Below are 19,297 nucleotides of genomic sequence, written 5' to 3'. Positions count from 1 at the left end.
TGACATCTCTCTAGTTACATTATATTATTTTCAGTTTTAAGTAATCATTCCAGTGAATTTTGGTAGGAGTCAATAGAAATGCGTCTTTTTAAATGAATAAAAGTTACCCGCCGGCCTTTGTACTGCTGCCTTCTTGATTTGCTGGTGGTGGAGCTGGCAAAGCCCAGTGGGATGTGGGTGCTTAGGGCAAGTCTGGAGTTGTTGGCGAGATGGGCACCATGGCTCCCTGCAGCCCTCCCTTGAATCAGTGTGTGATGTGATGCTGACGCCACATATTGTGTGTCAGACTCCCAGAGGAGAAGCTGACTTTTCCTGTTCTAGTTTTTCTAGTCTTTGTATATCCATCTGTCTTTATCTTCTTGCTACAAAGTAGCAAAAAAAGTCTGTTCCAATAAGGCTGAGGGTTCCTGTGTAATTAATAGCATGTCGAATGTGATTTTTAAATTGTATTCTTTCCTGAGTTGCATGTAGTATCAGTGGGAATCACCAGAGGCACAGTGTGTTTACAAAATATTCTCATGAGTGCTATAGAGTGAAGTGTTTCATTTTCACCATCCAAAGCCACAGTTATTGATCTGTGTTGTAAACTGGGCCATGTGTGCACGCATATTGGGAGTTTATTGTGAACACAGTGGTATGTGTACACACAACGTGCTTATCCTGCAGCCTAATGGAGCGTAGAGTAGTTTGGCTACTCTACAAACAAAATGTTTGATTTAACATTTGCCAGTTCCGTGAAATATGCTACCTGTCCTCCCTCTGCTGTTGTGCTTCAGAGAAGTGAGGACATTTGTGCTCATGGAAGGTCCCCTTGACCTTGTGGTTGGCAGTGGTGTAGGGCAGCACTACTCAGGGAGAACCTGCTCCGGATTGGGATTTCTGGATGGGGCCAGTGACCTTTGGCTCTCACGGTTGGCTGCTTTGTCTGATGCACCTGTTCTGTTTTTCCTGGTGCCCAGCTCTGTGGAGCTTCCTGTCCCTGGACTCCAGAGCAACTTCCCCTACCAGGAGTCCTGAAACAACCTGTAAAACTTAGTTATTCTAGATCTGAAGCAATAGAGGACTGTTTTCCTCCCTATCTGTAGTGGGTAATAATGATGTTCTCCTCTAAACCTGTATTTCTGGAATTTCTGCAGTGTTACTGAGATGTTTTTAGGAGACTATTTTCTTCTCAGAAGAAATCAGTGTGAGAATGTTGGACACCTTTTCTCTCTTTTTAAAAGTCTCCCCTCTAATTATGGAGGTAATTTAAGATTACATAAAAAAGAAAAATAAGGAAAAGGAGAAAGAAAAATCTCCCAATCCTATTACCTAGCTACAACCACTGTTGAATGTTCTCCATGCTTCTTTCTCCTTGTTCAGAAACAAAAGAACATAAGCTGTATATTACAGCCTGCTTTTTTTCCTGTAAGCAATAACGTGGTATTTTCCCATGTTTTCACAGAGGACTTCAAATCATTACTAGGGATTTGAAAAACCTCCTGTTTAGTTTAAAAGCCATTGTTACTGACTGCATGTCATTTTGTCATGTGGCTCTGAGATTAGCTTTCAAAAAACTCTGAGGCTGGAACCCAGATGAAAGTTACAGATATATCAATCCCGCAACAAGCTACCCTCCTTTCCCCGGAAACCTCTGCACAAACGTCTGGATTTTGTAATTTGGGGCAAAATTATTTTTAGCTTTTACAAAGTATTTCCTTTCTCTGCATCACAAGAGATTGGTTAAAAACCTCCAGTTAGTAAATTACAGAATGGTGTACCTGGAAGAGATGTTGGAAATCACGTGGTCAACTTCATCATTTCACTGATGAAGAAACTGAGGTCCCCAGGGGCCAGAAAATTTCCAGTTAATTTGTGGTAAGGGCTGGGGTCAGGCATCTAGGATGGTAGTAGTAAAGGCATGCCTGGGTGTAAACTGGAACTCCGGGAGGCGACTACCCTCTCAGGGGCAATTGACTGACTTTTTCCAGACCTTTTATCTAGTAGAGCTATTTATCTCCCTCCTAAGATTGTTGTGAAGATTAAATAAGCTAAGTATGTAAAGGTTACAGTTAGTGATGGACACATCGTGTCTCATAGTTGGTATTGTCATGTCCTTGTGTTCCTCCTTGTCGTCGTCGCCACCATCATCATCATCATCCTCCTTCTCCTCCTCCTCCTCATCATCTGCATCATCTCCATCATCTCCTTACCGTTGTTCTCACCATAACATCACCTGTATTTGGAAGGGCTATAAGGAGGAGGGAAATATTTAGTTCAAAATTAATTAGAGCTATAAGGAGAGTTACTTTCGGATACTCCTCTGAAATTCCGTATGAGGCTTCATATGATGATTTACATATTAAAACTGAAAATATCTGAAACCCATCACTTAAGACTCCTCGAGAGGATGCCTACTGTTCAGCTTTGTAATCTTCAGGTGTCTTGCACGTTTAACATCAATAAATATCTGTTGAATATGAGTAAATATCTGTTGCTAATAAGGAGAGAGAGTGTTGAACCGAATGTTAGACCAGGCGGATTCTCCTTTGCCAGTTTCTAGCCATTCAGTTTTCTCATTTGTAAAACCAGTTAGGTAGATAATCATCTTTAATTGCTTCCTGAATCTTTAGATGTAGGCAAAAATCCTTCATAGCCATCAACATGAACTTACAGTTTTACTAAGATCAGAAAAGAGCACCAGGTTTATGATTAAGTAAACAGAAAGTCACCAAGTTGTTCTATGACTGTCTTCAGACTACACTGTTAGACGTTTTCTTGAACCCGTTGTCTTGGTCTTCTTTTCCTCTTGTAGCCTGTTGGAATTCAGGAAAGACTTGACTCTTGAAACGTGAGGGCTGGGTCAGCTTCTTAGATATGCATCAAGGTGTGGCAACTCTTCTTACTCAGTATTTAGGAGACAGAGGGCTCCTTACCGCAGGGCTAGAGTTTAGTTGCTGCTCCCTGATTGCTACGAAGGTTTTCTCTAGGGTGTGTGTAAATGTTTGACCTTGAAGAGGGGAGAAAAAGAGATGTATATCGATTTGAAATACTTACTCATTTCTCCTTAAATAGGCTGAAATACCATTACTGCAGATTTTTATAAGCAGTCTGGAATTATATTCAGGAACAGTGTTCTTACGGTTTTTGTAGAGAGAGATGAGGCACTTTGGAATTATGAAGGCATGTTTACAATAGGCATTTTTGTTGGAGTAGGAACTTTTGTTGAAGCCTATCATATTTTTGGAGAGGACAGTCATTTTGCCCTTCATTCATTATATATCTGGGCCCTGATTAAAATAGGAAGCGTTTTATGTTCTGTAGGCTTAATCTATATATTTGATGGATAGACTAACCATTTATAAGGATATCCTTATATCTTTCTATACAGTTGCAGAACTTTCTGAATTCTTTCTCACTTTTTTGTCCCTAGTAGATGTCGTGGGCCATGTCCCCTGAGTGGTCCTATTTTCCCTGTGCCAGTGAACAGTACTGTACTATGACTGGAAGGAAGGTTTTGAATCTTATTTTTTTATTTAGTGATTTGTTTTAAAATGAGACCTAAAATATAAAAGGTAAGAAAACACAGTTAATCTCTTCCAATATAAAAGTACTCCGCATAAAACTTTTCGGACTTTGGAAGTAAAAAATTCGGAGTAAGTATAAATATATGTGTATAGAAAGAGTTAGAAATGTCTAAAGCCACACCAGTTTATGAATTGTTCTTGTGTAAATTAAAAAGTTTAAGTTGTGTAGTTTTTGTTCTGCTTCATGCCTTTGTTATTTTAGATTCAGTGAATTGCCAGAACAAAGTGTTGACTTTGCTTGGTGATTGAGAGAGACATACAAAAGTTCTAGTGACTGAAATAAACCTTTGAAATGCAAAGAGTTTTGTTTGTTTGTCATAATCCAGATAATTAAGCACTTACTTGTTTGGAGAAAAATGAGCAGTCATTTACAAGTTTTCTAATTCTTATGTGCCCTGGTCAGTTTTTCCTGTTTGCAAAGTAGAAGGGGCTGCCAACACAGGTTTTGTTTGGCATCTTCCAGCTGTTTTATTTTTTGTATTCTAAGGGAATGTGTAGAGAGCGTCTGAATTGTCTTAACATTTTTACATCTGATCTGTAACTTCCTCAAGTACATTTTTACAGGTTAACTTGCTTCCTCTCTGCTTAATATAATAATTTTGTGTGGTAGATGGGGGTAGTATGCATTGATCTCTGCTTCTAGTCCAAGTCCCTCTTTGTAATTTTGTTTAAAGATATGCTTGTAATACCAGAGATGATAGAAATACAGCAGGGATTTTGCTGAGAACAGATTCTAGGAATCAGGTACAAATATGATTTGGGGATACCCCTGGGCATTATTTTCCATGCACTGCGGTTGGTGGGAGCTGTTGCAGGTTTTCACCACCAAACTACTGTTATCACCTCAGGTTTCAGAGTCTGTGAATAATGTATTACATTGTATACAGCCGTCTGTCTAGCTTCGGACTTCTCTGACTTCCTCATCGAAAATATTAAATCCCAGTAACAGTCTTTCCCTGTTAGCTTCCTCACTCCCTTTATCTCTTCTTTGCTGTCTCCCTGTTTCCAGATGACCTCTTCCTTCTCCACCTTCCTATCCCTTTCTTCATCCCACATCCCATCCTCCTCCCGTTTCCTTCTCTGTTCGCTCATGGTACATCACTCCCTTCGCAGTAGCCTCAGTGGCCGTATCCCTTTGTATTTTGCTGGTAATCTACCCTGCCAGCCCTCAATTTTGACCTGGCATCTTTTCCTCTCTTACCCAGTGGCTGCCAAGAGCTGCTTGAGGAAATCACTCCGTAAGTAAATTTATGGTCTCTGGCCTTAGCTGGAACCCGAGGCAACTGTGCACAGTCTTGCACTGTGTGGCTGGCTTGTTTCCTGCTGAAACCTTTCCACTTTCCTCAAACCTTCTAGCTACCCTTCTCCACCCCTCCTTCCTTCAGGAGATGACTTTCCCTCTGTATTAGTTTGCTAGACTTGCCTTAGAAAAATACCACAAAGTGGTATTTTGTATTTTGAGTGGCTTGAACAGCAGAAGTAAATTGTCTCTTAGTTCTGAAGACCAGAAGTCTGAAATCAAAGCATGGGCTGGGTTTGTTACTTCCGAAGACTGTGAGCGAAGGATGCATCCCAGGCCTCTTTCCTTCATTTGTAGATGGCCTTCTTCTCCCCTTGTGTCTTCACATCACCTTCCCTTAATGAGTGTCTGTGGATCCAACTTTCCCTCTCTTATAAAGACACCAGTTCATTAAAGAGGGCACGTGATGTAATGAGCACTGAGTATTATATAAGACTGATGAATTGCTGACCTCTATCTCCGAAACCAATAAAAGATAATATGTTCATTAATTGAATTAAAGTTTAAAAAAAAAAAAAAAGAAAAAAGAAAAAGACACCAGTCATATGGAATTAGAGGCCCACCCACCTCCAGCATGACCTCGTCTTAATTTAACTAATGACATCTGCACGGACCGTATTTCCAAATAAGATCACGTTGGGAAGTATGGGGTGGCAGGTAAAGACCTCAACATTAGAATTGCTAGTGGGCATAGTCCAACCCATGACACCCTCCAACTCCTTTGAATACTTAGTGCTATTAGCTGTCTGCACCTTGCCTGCACAGATACCTTGATTGGCTTCAATTTTATTTCCCTTTTTCTAGTCTTAGAGGAAGGAGGTGTCTTTTCTCCTGTCCTAGGCTAGTTCCTCCTATTTCCCCCTTCATTCCTGTTGAGGCTTTCACTCCAGAAGCTTGTGTGATGGATTCTTTCTTTCCTTATCTACTGATCTTTTCTTAGCCTGTCTCTTCCTCTGTGCAGCATTTCAGCAGAGGCACTGAGCAAGGGCAAGTCTTCACCATCTCTTCGGTGGCGGCGGAAGCCCTCCATCCACCATGATTGTTTTTTCACGCTCTCCCTGAGGAGTCCATCCATTCCTTGCTTTTGGCTACTCCATTATTATACTCACATGCATGTGGCTGACCTCGCTTTCTTCTCTAACTCCACACCCTTATGTTAGATGTTTCTGCCTCTGTGTCACCTTGTCACCTCAGTCTCAGCACATACAAAGTATTCCTAAATCTGTGCCTTTTCTCTTGCCCATATCAGCGATTTTCCAAGGCAGAAGCAGCCTGACTCCGTTCTGAGCTTCCCTCCAAGCCCCACATCCTCACACTGGCTTGGTCCTTATTGCTTCCTGCCATCTCCTTTCCCCCTCCTGAGCCTCTCTTGCCTGGGCTTGTGGTCATCTCCTCACCGGCTTGCTTCCCTGTTTATAGCTTGCCTCCTGTTCCAACACGGTAACAGATCTGAAATGCCAAGCGTGCTTTTCTCTTGCTTAATACTTTAAAAGCTCTCTCTGCTGCAGGTTCAAGTCCGGACTCTTAACTTGGCATTCAAGGCCTTCCATGATCTAGATCTGGCTCACCTTTCCACCCTCATCAGTCATCTCTTACTTTGATGCTTTCATTATCGTTCCCACTGCTACCACTTCAGTTCAGGACTTTATCACTTTTACCTTTTTTTTTTTTTTAAAATCCCAGTAACCTCTGAATTGGTCTCACTGTTCCATCTTCTCACTTTTCTATGCCGCCCTTCCCCAAATATCCTTCTTGTCACGATACTTCCTGATTCGAAGATTTGTACAGCAGATTTTTATTGATGTCTGTTTTATGTCAGCCTCTGGATACGCTCTGAACCTGACTCTTAGTCTAGTAAGTTTCACAGAATTTAATCCCCCTGGCGTGTCCCTGTTGGCCGGCTCCTGTCATTCTTGGAATGTTGGGCCTGGGCACAGAGTCAATGTCACTCTCAATAGTGAGATTTTACATGACTTTATATCTGCTTTTATTTTCACCGTGGTCACGTTTGACATCCCTGGAACTGGTCCCATGCAAGAAGTGTAGACTACAGACTATTCTCTGATTGTGCCAGTAACCTGGTACATAGTAATTTTTCAAATGCAACATTTTGGGCTGCTGACAAAGAACCTCACTTCCTCCTTCATTCTTTCATTGAAACTCAGTTGAAAATTTTGGATTCTTGAAACTTTGTGCTTTAGTTTTTCCTTTCTATAAGTGTTTGATCACATTTACTGTCTCCCTAATTATGGTAGACATGATTACAATAATTATGTCTAGTCCCAGACAGTGGCTAGAATGTCTGGGTAGTGCTGTAAAAATTCAGAGAGGAAGTACATGTCACAAATGTAAAATCTATGACATTTGAGAGAATTAGTCACTTCCATATTCTTAACTCCCAAGAGATAGAATGTTCCAGAGGTTGAAAGCATGAGTAGGGCCCCGTTTCTTTTTGTGAGCTCTATGCCTCCTGGTGGCAGGTCCGTTAACAGAACCAAGTCTCTCCTGTAAGGTGCTTGGGGTTCCCTTACTGGGTGTGCTTTGATTTGCATGTTTGGATTCTTTTGTAGAGAGCTGACCTTTGGTGTAGGGAGGATTTTTAATACAACTTATATACTTACGATGTTCTTCACAAGAACAAAATGGGCCCAGCCACAGGGAGTATGTTATACCCATTTTCTTTCTCACTGAAATTAGAGCCAGTGATTTATAATCTACAAATCCTTAAATTGCTTGGTTGCATTTGAGATGGCCTCTTACTCTAGGCACCATAGTGATGATTGAAATCAGCTAGGTGGGGGGGGCGTGGTGGTTAAGGTTTTCAGAGGACTAGAATCATGCTCTGTACTTGATCTGGAGTGTGATGCCCTTCAGGTCAGTGTGACAGACATACCTTTCTAAGTGGCCCTTATCTGAGAGATACACTTATTAAATTTTTTTTGTAGTCTAAAACATACTTAACTCTTTTTATTCTCCTTGTCATAAAATGTACAAAAGGCACAATTACAAAAAATTGGAACCAGAAAATTGGTCTCCATTTTGTAAGCTTGATTCCTCCAGGATGCCTCAATGTGAGTTTTTTTTTTTTTTTAAAGATTTTATTTCTTTATTTGACAGAGAGATTGAGATCACAAGTAGTCAGAGAGGCAGGCAGAGGGGGAGGGAGAAGCAAGCTGCTGAGAAGGGAGCCTGCGGGGCTTGATCCCAGGACCCTGAGATCGTGACCTGAGCCAGGACGAAGGCAGAGGCTTAACCCACTGAGCCACCAAGGCACCCCAGTGTGAGGCTTTTTAAGGCATTCTTTCACTATGTAAAGACAGTAATTGAAGAAATATTCAGTTTTTACTTCTGAATCTGTTTTATTGTCAGTATATAAAGTTAGATTCGTTTTTAAGTTTTCTTTCTTTTCCCTCTCTCTCTGCCTCCTTCCTTTCCTCCTCCCTCCACCCCTTTCTTTTCTTTATTTTAAGTATATGGGTCTGAGGAAATTCTTAAAAAAATTTTTTTTAATGATCTGAAATATGGCAGTAGTCTGTACTGCAGTGTCTTGTGCCATATTATCTGCTTAATTTTTTAAATTAACATATAAAGTATTATTAGCCCCAGGGGTACAGGTCTGTGAATCGCCAGGTTTACACACTTCACAGCACTCACCATAGCACATACCCTCTCCAATGTCCTTAACCCCGCCACCCTCTCCCTGCCCCCACCCCCTGCAACCCTCAGTTTGTTCTGTGAGATTAAGAGTCTCTTATGGTTTGTCTCCTTCCCGATCCCATCTTGTTTCACTTATTCTTTTCCTACCCCCCAAACCCCCCATGTTGCCTCTCCACTTCCTCATATCAGGGAGATCATATGATAGTTGTCTTTCTCTGATTGACTTATTTCGCTCAGCATAATACGCTCTAGTTCCATCCATGTCATCGCAAATCGCAAGATTTCATTTCTTTTGATGGCTGTATAGTATTCCATTGTGTATATGTATGTGTGTGTGTATATATACACACACACCACAAATTCTTTATCAATTCATCCGTTGATGGACATCTAGATACTTTCCATAGTTTGGCTGTTGTGGACATTGCTGCTATAAACATTCAGGTGCATGTGCCCCTTTGGATCACTACATTTGTATCTTTTTTTAAATTTTTTTATTTTTTATTTTTTTTTAAAGATTTATTTTTTTGACAGATAGAGATTACAAGTAGGCAGAGAGGCAGGCAGAGAGAGAGAGAGAGGAGGAAGCAGGCTCCCAGCCAAGCAGAGAGCCCGATGCGGGGCTTGATCCCAGAACCCTGGGATCATGACCTGAGCCGAATGCAGAGGCTTTAACCCGCTGAGCCACCCAGGCGCCCCACTACATTTGTATCTTTAGGGTAAATACCAGTAGTGCAATTCCTGGGTCATAGGGTAGCTCTGTTTTCAACTTTTTGAGGAACCTCCATGCTGTTTTCCAGAGTGGTTGCACCAGCTTGCATTCCCACCAACAGTGTAGGAGCGTTCCCCTTTCTCCTATCTACCAAGACAAATGTCATAGGCAATACTTATACTTGGCACATTTCCCATGGGCAAACTCTGGAATATGCCAAATGCTTGGTACTCTAACTGCAACTCAGCTCCTTTCTTTCCCACTCAAGAAAATACTCGCCAGCATCCTCGCCAGCATCTGTCATTTCCTGACTTGTTAATTTTTCTGCTTAATTTTTAAATGATGTGTGATAAGTAGTTTTTTTTTTTTTGTATGTGTAAGTCTTTCTTAATAGTGACTCTGAATTCTAAATTCCATGATATTATATGCAAGCGTAAGGAATACGTGGACCAGAAATTTTTTTAAGGCTTTTACGAAAAAAGTAGAAAAAAATTGTTTTAACATGTAATTTTCTTTTTTAAGTATTTTATTTATTTGTCAGAGAGAGAGAGAGAGACTGAACAAGCAGGGGGAGTGGCAGGGAGAGGGAGAAGCAGGCTCTCCGCTGAGCGAGGACCCTGATGTGGAACTCTTTCCAAGGACCCCGGGATCGTGACCTGAGCTGAAGGTAGATGCTTAACTGACTGAGCCACCCAGGCACCCCTTAACATGTAATTGTATATTCAGCTTAATTCTTGTCAGATAGAGTACTTAGTTGACTTTTCACTGATAACACATTTTTCTAACCTGGCAGATCAGACTCCTAAGTATTGAAAGAGAGAGACTTGGAATTGAACAGTCTTGGAGACTTGGAGTCACCAGTTCCTTGTACTTATTTGTGTTTTCTCAATCTGTGTATACTCTCATGTGAGATGTCTGTAAAGTGTGATGTCTAGAAGGTATCTTCATATCCATTGTATGGGAATTAGCTTTCTAGTCTACACAACCTCAAACATGTTGTTACAACTCTATGTTCTTATCAGCCGAAGTATTAAAGTGTGCAAATAATTTCCTTTAAAAAAATGTAGAGCAGATTGATGTCAGTCTCTTAATTGTTTTTTGGTGTATTTTCTTGAGTGGGAAAGAAAGGGGCTGAGTTGCAGTTAGAGTACCAGGCATTTGGCATATTCCAGAGTTTGCCCATGGGAAATGTGCCAAGTATAAGTATTGCCTATGACATTTGTCTTGGTAGATACAAATTAGTCTGTTCCTCTGCTCTGTTCCTTGCCTTAAAGCTAGGCTTAAGACTTTAACTTAGTTAACTTCAGAGCATTATTTGTTCTATTTTAAAGTATTTTGGAGAAAAGATTGTACCAGCTCTATAAAACACTAATGAGTGTGGAAGGTGAGTTTCTAAATGCCTCCTAAATATTTCAGTGCACTTCCCCCCCTAAAATCACACACTTTGAGAATACTGCTGCTGCCCTTAGCCAGGCTTCTTTTTCGGGAGTATGTCGTATCCCACAGGTATGTTCAGATGATGGAAATGACTGAGAGCCACCTTTCTGTATATCTGTTATTGAGCTATTAAAAGGAACTGAAGATGGACATTCATATAGTCACATGTGGTCTGAATTTTTTTGAAGAGCTCTTAATTTCAGATTATGCATCCTGATTTTTGGCTCAGAAAATACAGTCCTAGTTCTACAATTGTGTGTTTCTTCTTATCTCAGTTTTCTAGATATTTTAGCCAAAAAAAACACGACAGTGATGAAGAATTTTTTAACAAGGAAGAGGCTGAGTAGACATTATTCTTCAACAGCGAAAAATAAGTAAGAATAACTTAGTTATTTTTTCAGTTTTAATGAAAATTTCATTGATTAAAAAGTTAAAGTTAGAGAAGAGATAAGATTGATGAGATAAAATTGTGTTAGTAATCATCATTCAAAGCATGAATTGCAACTTCTTTTGTGCTATGTTTATTTAAATCTTTAGTTTTGTAGTTCTTTTTATATCATCTTCAAGTGAAATGATGGGGAACATTCTGCAGTGCTCGATTCTCTTCTCTTAAAAGACAGACTGCTTAATTTTATAAATGAGCATCCTTGAGTCATTAGATATTGGGGTTCAGGTGTGCAAAAGGCCTGGTAACATATGGCCTGTCCCCAGATGCCCTAATTGAGCTGAGAACTTTCCCCAAGAGGTTTGGATTACTTTATCTAGATGATTTGTTATATGTGCCACAAAAAGGTGCTTTGGTCATAAAAGGAAGAAATAAATAATTACATACTTAATAGATACATTGGTTTGCCTTTATATTAATTTCTGTACAGTTATTAGAAGATAAAAATCTTAAAGCCCATATTAATGACATTAATTGGATGACCACAATTTTGGATGATTCACTTTTAGTATCTATATAACATTTCCTTTATTTTCCTTATAGTATTTTTTAATATATACATTTATATACATACATTTCCCTCCATTTGAATATATTTATATATATAATATGTATTTTTATATATTCAAATATATTTCTATATTTTATATATATTGAACTCACTCTGGACTTTTTTTTCAGGTTCAGAATTTTTCCTTCTTATCACAGTTGCGTATTTTTCGCTGAATAATTTTAATACCTGCTATTAAGAAAGTAATCATGCTCATTGCAGACAGTTTCTTAAATATTTAAAAGCATAAAATAAAACTTACAATTTTGAATGAAAACAACCATTATGTGTAGAGTAGGATCTCAGCTTTGTAAAACATGTGTATCCCTCTATGGGGAAAACATCTGCAAAAAGGAAATAAAACAAAAGGGTAATATGGAAATTGAGGCTCATTGAACTTGTGACTTGCTCAGAGCCCCTCAGCTAGACAGTGATCTAATCCATGATTGCAACCCAGTCTCTCTGACTCCAGTGTGTTCCCAGGAGAAGGGCTGCTTCCCAGGAGAAGGGAGAAGAACCGCACAGAGACCCTATGGGTGTACTGTGTGCTGTTTAGACTAGAGGGCGGGGGAGACCTAAAGTTCTTACAAGGATGCAACTGATGTTTGGTAGATGAGTGATTTTCCTAATGAGGATAAGAGCAGGTAAACTTAAAGGATTCCTGCAGCAGATCTGTGTCATTTTTGAGTTGATTTACACTCATTTTGCAGAGAGGAAACAGGTCCAGGAAGATTAAATAAGTTGCCGAAGAGAAACACAGTTAGTGTGAGAACAAGGAGGTCTCTTGTCTGAATTATTCTTTGCATTTTAGGTTTCAGTTTCAAGGTTATGTTAAAACTGTGCTTGTATTTCCATTTTTGTCTGGATTTAGGTGCGGATTGGATGGAATTATTTGAGATATAAGCTTGATTCTTCTGGTAGTACGAGTTGAATATAGATTTCCAGTTAGACATTAGGGGTCTGTAGACAGTGAAGGCTATGGAAGGGTGACGTTTGGACCAGGGACCACGGATCACCAGCCTGCTACAGATTGGTTCCAGCTGGGAGACATTATGAACTCGATGCTGGCATGTGTTTTTAACTGGCATGGTCAGAAAAAGTGTCAGAAGATCTTCCAATGGGTATAAAATTGCCTCCTTGAACAAGGCAGGTAGTTACCATTAAACAGAAAATGTCGGATAATAAACTCAATTCTTTTCTTTAAATCCTGACTACACACACACACACACACACACACACACACACACACACAACCCCCCCCCCCCCCCCCCACGGGCATGTGAAGTGACTCTAGCTTTATTTTTATTTCGTGTTGTGACAACCAAAATCTTTATGTGGGTTAAAAACAAGCAGAAAAAAGCAACTGTTTTTAATATTTACACCTAAGCCAGAAAAAGAAAGATTTTAGGTGGGCATGGGGAGAGACGTTGGCTACTCTGTATTCCTTTTCAGTTGGTAACCTGGGAGCTGCTAAGAGAAACAGACAAGTTTTTTCTCTCTTTCTCTTCTTCCCTATACTTCTACATTACTGGGGTTTCTTCTTTCCTTTTTTCCCTAAAACTGCTTGGTCTTAGTGGGGACCGTGAGCTCTTTCTTGTCTGAAGCAGATGGTTCAGCTGCTCCCCAGCACAATGCTTCTCTTGCCCCGAGCTCCTTCACAGCACAGGCAGTGGGTCCCCGCTGCTGTCGACCTTCAGGCTGCCTGTGCCATCCTTCCCCTGTGACCGACGTAATTCTGTTCTGGTTCATGACTGGGTGAGGGAAGAACAAGAACACAGTAGTAGGCAGGAGATGCTCATGTTTTATAGTAATTGGCCCCTGTTCTGCAATGACCAGAATGATGACCCCTAAAAAAAAGACTTGAACTTCCTTATTCTCCATACTGCATTTCATGGACTGGTTCTGGCCCATAGATTGTTTGATGTGTCTTCTTTGTTTACTAGCAGTTGAATGGGGAAGATCTGAGGGCATATACATAAAGAGTGTTACTAGATTCTCTTCTCTGATACAGTTTGGGCTCAGAAGCAGGAGAATTTGTGCCTTCTTAGTGTTTGTTTCTTTTCTTTTCTTTTCTTTTTTTTTTCCTTTTGATGAGAAGTATCAGAGAAGTGAAAATATCAAGAGAGCAGAATCAGTTTTCTGGTCACCAAGCTCATTAAAGTTAATATTTACTTTAAAAATGAATGTATTTGCCAAGCCTTCCTGCTGTTTGTTTGGGGAGCATTTAACTTACATGGGAGAGCCTCTAACTAGTTTCCACTTCCATTTAGGCATTTTTCCTCCAAGGCCAGTGGTTTGTGTGATGTGCTGCTGAGCTTGGTTGTAACACCTATTTTTAAATTTTTTTTTTTTTAACTTGAGGTTGCATTTATCTTGAGGGTAAAGGAAGGTTAAGAAATGAAGCTATTAGATTTTTCCTGTTTCTCTGTGTTTACTGCTCAGTCTTGTTTTCAGTAACTCAGTTGACACATTCAGGGGTTTATGAAAACTGGAAATTTGATTAAAATACAGCCTTGAAACTCAAAGATTACATTTGAAAACTTCTGATATTTTTATTGTTAATTACAATACTGTTATATTTTTATACATAAAATGACACCTAGCCCCTCATGAGAAGATTAAAAAAATACAGATGATGAAAAAACTGAAAATGTAGAAAAATGAAATTTCATATTTAGTAAAAAATTACCTTGCAATACTTTTTAAAAATTAAAAAAATTTTTTTTATTAACATATAATGTATTGTTAGCCCCAGGGGTACAGGTCTGTGAATCGTCAGGCTTACACACGTCACAGTACTCACCATAGTACATACCCTCTCCAGTGTCCATAACTTACCTTGCAATACTTTAAAAAGAATATCCTTTTCACTTTACAATTTGTGCTTTTTTTTTCTGTGTAGGAACATGGTATGGGCCAGTACTGTTCATGTTTTATCCTTTTTAAATAAAAATCTCTTCATAAAGTACATTATTGTGGTTTTCTTAATTTTGGGGGTTGCTCTTTTTATTTGTCATTAATGTTATTTTAAGACATCTTTTAAAAAGTAATTGCTAATTAAAGATGAGAATCAATTTTTATAGTTCTTGTTCCTGTAGGATTTTATATATTTATTTTCTGTTTTGCTATTTTACTGAACTCTATGGGTTCCAGTATTTTTCAGGGTCTTCCTTTGGGTTTTCTAGGTATATAAGCATATCATCTACAAATGATTTTTTAATCTCTTTCTTTCTTGTATTTATCAATTTTTTTCCTCTTGATGCTTGTAAGTTTCTAAATGAAAGCTGTTCTTTAGGTCTCAGATGAATATTTTTCAACATAAAAATTTTTTAATGAATGTTAAATATTGATTATTTCAACTTCTCTAGACATTTAATAACCAAAGGATAGAGTAAGTTTGGTTGCTGAGGTTTTAAAGCATTCTGTGTTGGAGAAATGATGATTAGGTTTAAGTATTTGAAGGTTGTTTTGAGTAATGTTTAAATTTATATGTTTAAGAAAGAGAGATACTATATGTCTCTTTAGTACCTTCAATTTGACATTCCTTTGCTATTTATTTATTTATTTGACAGAGAGAGAGAGGGAGAGAGAGAGAAAGATCACAAGTAGGCAGAGCAGCAGGCAGAGAGAGAGGGGAAGCAAGCTACCCGCTCAGCAGAGAGACCGATGTGGGGCTCGATCAGGACCTGAGCTGAAGGCAGAGGCTTAACCCACTGAAGCAGGCAGGTGCCCCAACATTCCTTTGCTCTTAAAAGTCAACTGTTTATTCTTCCAATCCAAGAGCATGGAACGGTCTTCCATCTTTTTGTGTCTTCTTCAGTTTCTTTCATTAGTGTTCTGTAGTTCCTCAAGTACAGGTCCTTTACCTCTTTGGTTAGGTTTGTTCCCAGGTATCTTATGGTTCTTGGTGCGATAGTAAATGGAATCGATTCTCTAATTTCCCTTTCTGTATTTTCATTGTTAGAATGTCGATACTGCCTAGAGCAATCTATACTTTTAATGCCATTCCGATCAAAATTCCACCGGTATTTTTCAAAGAGCTGGAGCAAATAATCCTAAAATTTGTATGGAATCAGAAGAGACCCCGAATTGCTAAGGAAACGTTGAAAAACAAAAACAAAACTGGCGGCATCACGTTACCCGATTTCAAGCTTTACTACAAAGCTGTGATCACCAAAACAGCGTGGTACTGGCATAAAAACAGACACATAGACCAGTGGAACAGAGTGGAGAGCCCAGATATGGACCCTCAACTCTATGGTCAAATAATCTTCGACAAAACAGGAAAAAATATACAATGGAAAAAAGACAGTCTCTTCAATAAATGGTGCTGGGAAAACTAGACAGCGATATGCAGAAGAATGAAACTCGACCATTCTCTTACACCGTACACAAAGATAAACTCGAAATGGATAAAAGACCTCAACGTGAGACAGGAATCCATCAGAATCCTAGAGGAGAACATAGGCAGTAACCTCTTCGATATCAGCCACAGCAACTTCTTTCAAGATATGTCTCCAAAGGCCAAGGAAACAAAAGCAAAAATGAACTTTTGGGACTTCATCAAGATCAAAAGCTTCTGCACAGCAAAGGAAACAGTCAACAAAACAAAAAGGCAACCCACGGAATGGGAGAAGATATTTGCAAATGACAGTACAGACAAAAGGTTGATATCCAGGATCTATAAAGAACTTCTCAAACTCAACACACACAAAACAGATAATCATATCAAAAAATGGGCAGAAGATATGAACAGACACTTCTCCAACGAAGACATACAAATGGCTATCAGACACATGAAAAAATGTTCATCATCACTAGCCATCAGGGAGATTCAAATTAAAACCACATTGAGATACCACCTGACACCAGTTAGAATGGCCAAAATTAGCAAGACAGGAAACAACGTGTGTTGGAGAGGATGTGGAGAAAGGGGAACCCTCTTACACTGTTGGTGGGAATGCAAGTTAGTGCAGCCACTCTGGAGAACAGTATGGAGATTCCTGAAGAAATTAAGAATAGAGCTTCCCTATGACCCTGCAATTGCACTGTTGGGTATTTACCCCAAAGATACAGATGTAGTGAAAAGAAGGGCCACCTGTACCCCAATGTTTATAGCAGCAATGGCCACGGTCGCCAAACTGTGGAAAGAACCAAGATGCCCTTCAACGGATGAATGGATAAGGAAGATGTGGTACATATACACAATGGAGTATTATGCCTCCATCAGAAAGGATGAATACCCAACTTTCTGCAGCAACATGGACGGGACTGGAAGAGATTATGCTGAGCGAAATAAGTCAGGCAGAGTCAAGTATCATATGGTCTCACTTATTTGTGGAGCATAACAAATAACATGGAGGACCTGGGGAGATGGAGAGGAGAGGGAGTTGAGGGAAACTGGAAGGGGAGATGAACCATGAGAGACTATGGACTCTGAAAAACAAACAGAGGGTTTTGAAGGGGGGAGGGTGGGAAGTTGAGAAACCAGGTGGTGGGTAATAGGGAGGGCACGTACTGCATGGAGCACTGGGTGTGATGCCAAAACAATGAACACTGTTATGCTGTAAATAAACAAATAAAAAAAATTAAAAAAAAAGTCAACTGTTAAGTATTTCTGAGTGAAAGCCACAAAAAAAGCAAGACACACTTAGTTAGTGCGTAGTATTTTTGTCCAGTTAGAAATCTGAAAAATGTGTATGAACTTTTAGTGGAACATCTACCACCATTTTGGGGGTCAGCAAGGATCATCAGTTTGGGGATGAGAAACAGGAATTATTGATTCGATGTTTGATGGGCTAGGTATTTGTCTTTGAGATTTGATTTATTTTTGAATGATTAACTGGGTACTGGCTATCTTTGGTTGTGACTGCCTGTGTTCTCTTGTGTGTTGTCATGGGCTGTGAGCCCATGCCTCTCCACCCCGAGCCCCCTCTAATGCAGGGTGGTGAGTAAAATCACAGGAGGAGGAGCTGTGGGATCTTGCTGCTCCATCTTCTAGCTGGGTTGCCCCTTTCCCCCCACATTCAATCTGTGTGCACCCCCTTTTCTTTAACTGTACAACAAGGATCGTAACCTCTACCTGGCAGAGTTATTGTGTTGATCACTCAGATAATGCTTGTAAATTCTTTCATAGGTCTTGGCACGTAGTAGGTACTCTTCTTCGTAGAACTCGATTGTGCCACTTACAGCACCCGTCACACTCGGCGACGTTTATGTCATCCTTCCTTTCATACAAGCTGAGGGTCACATGGTGCCTTGTCCAGCTTTATAGTGGGACACCAGTGATCTAATGTTAGGAACCTCCTCATTTTAAAGATGGGGAAATTGATGGGGCGCCTGGGTGGCTCAGTGGGTTGAGCCGCTGCCTTCGGCTCAGGTCGTGATCTCAGGGTCCTGGGATCGAGTCCCGCGTCGGGCTCTCTGCTCAGCGGGAGCCTGCTTCCTTCTCTCTCTCTCTGCCTGCCTCTCTACTTGTGATCTCACTCTGTCAAATAAATAAATAAAATCTTAAAAAAAAAAAAAGATGGGGAAATTGAGGCTGGGAAGTCCAAACTTAGACTTCTTTCTGCCACTGTTCCCCTCCTCCTCTATCACAGTGGCCTTCCCGTGACCACGTGCTGACTGGATCTGTAGAAAGCAATGTCTGCTGGTGGGTTTGTCAGCTCATGGGCTTTGAGGGATGGGATTTTCTATCCCAGAAGATATTCAGGAGCTCTGCAGTGGAACACTTTTGGGTTGGTGCCTATCCTTTGGCCTCTGATGATGTCGATGTGGTTCTCTTTCTTGGTTACCAACCTTTTCACGGGAACCTGTGCGTTGTCTTGGCAAGGATAGCCCTTTTGTCCCTATTCTGTACTCTGTGTCCATGAGTTGATGAATTGGGAAATTTTCTCCGTCAGGATGTTCTCCTCTCATAGGCACTTATTATCATGATCTTGGCACCTCTTGTCTGAGCAGATATTTGCATCCTTAGGATCTCCTCTTATTTCTCCCCCATGGGAGCATGTGGTTCTTGGGGGCAGAGGTACATTTCTACCTCCTTTTGCATCGCATTTGCTCAGCATAGTGTTTTGTACCTGGTATGTGCTAAATGTTGCTTGAAAGTATAAATGGACAATAGTCTTGTGGTGAGCTTATTTCTATAATTCAGATATAAGAGTTCTTTTTTCCTTATTTTTCAGAGGGCCATAGAATCATTTATTGATTTATTTATTCATCTAATCATTTATTGATGGTGACACTTAAAAAAAAAACAAACGCTTAAATATAAATAAAATAAGTACATTATTTAATCTTCTCAATAACATTGACATTATTTCTAGCTTTACAGATGGGGAAACTGAGATTTAGAGAAGTTAAGCAACTGACACAGGGTCGCAGGGCTAGTGAGGTGTTGGAACTGGAGGTGACCTGGACAGCTCCGTGGGCCACAGCTGAAGTGAGTGGAGGGTGATGCCTTCTGGACTGTGGCCTTTTTAAAGGAGCCTGGAAAGTTCCTTGCATTTAATTGATGGCTGAATTACATTTACTGTTGAACTGTGTGACTTTTAAGTTGCAAATGAATGCTGAGAGTGTGTTAGGGTAGCCGTTGGCTGTGGGACTAATTGAGAAACAAAATGCAAGTGCT

General features: G+C 40.0%; 1 protein-coding gene across 3 annotated transcripts in view; it reads left to right on the top strand.

Moving 5' to 3' along the window:
- The window catches only part of CDK14 (cyclin dependent kinase 14), a 723,342-nt gene that overhangs the window by 77,838 nt on the left and 626,207 nt on the right, over positions 1-19,297 (top strand). The window lies entirely within an intron of this gene.

The sequence above is a fragment of the Meles meles genome, chromosome 10 (genome assembly GCF_922984935.1).
Source record: "Meles meles chromosome 10, mMelMel3.1 paternal haplotype, whole genome shotgun sequence".
Lineage (NCBI taxonomy): Eukaryota > Metazoa > Chordata > Mammalia > Carnivora > Mustelidae > Meles > Meles meles.
This window is presented reverse-complemented; position numbering and strand designations above follow the sequence as displayed.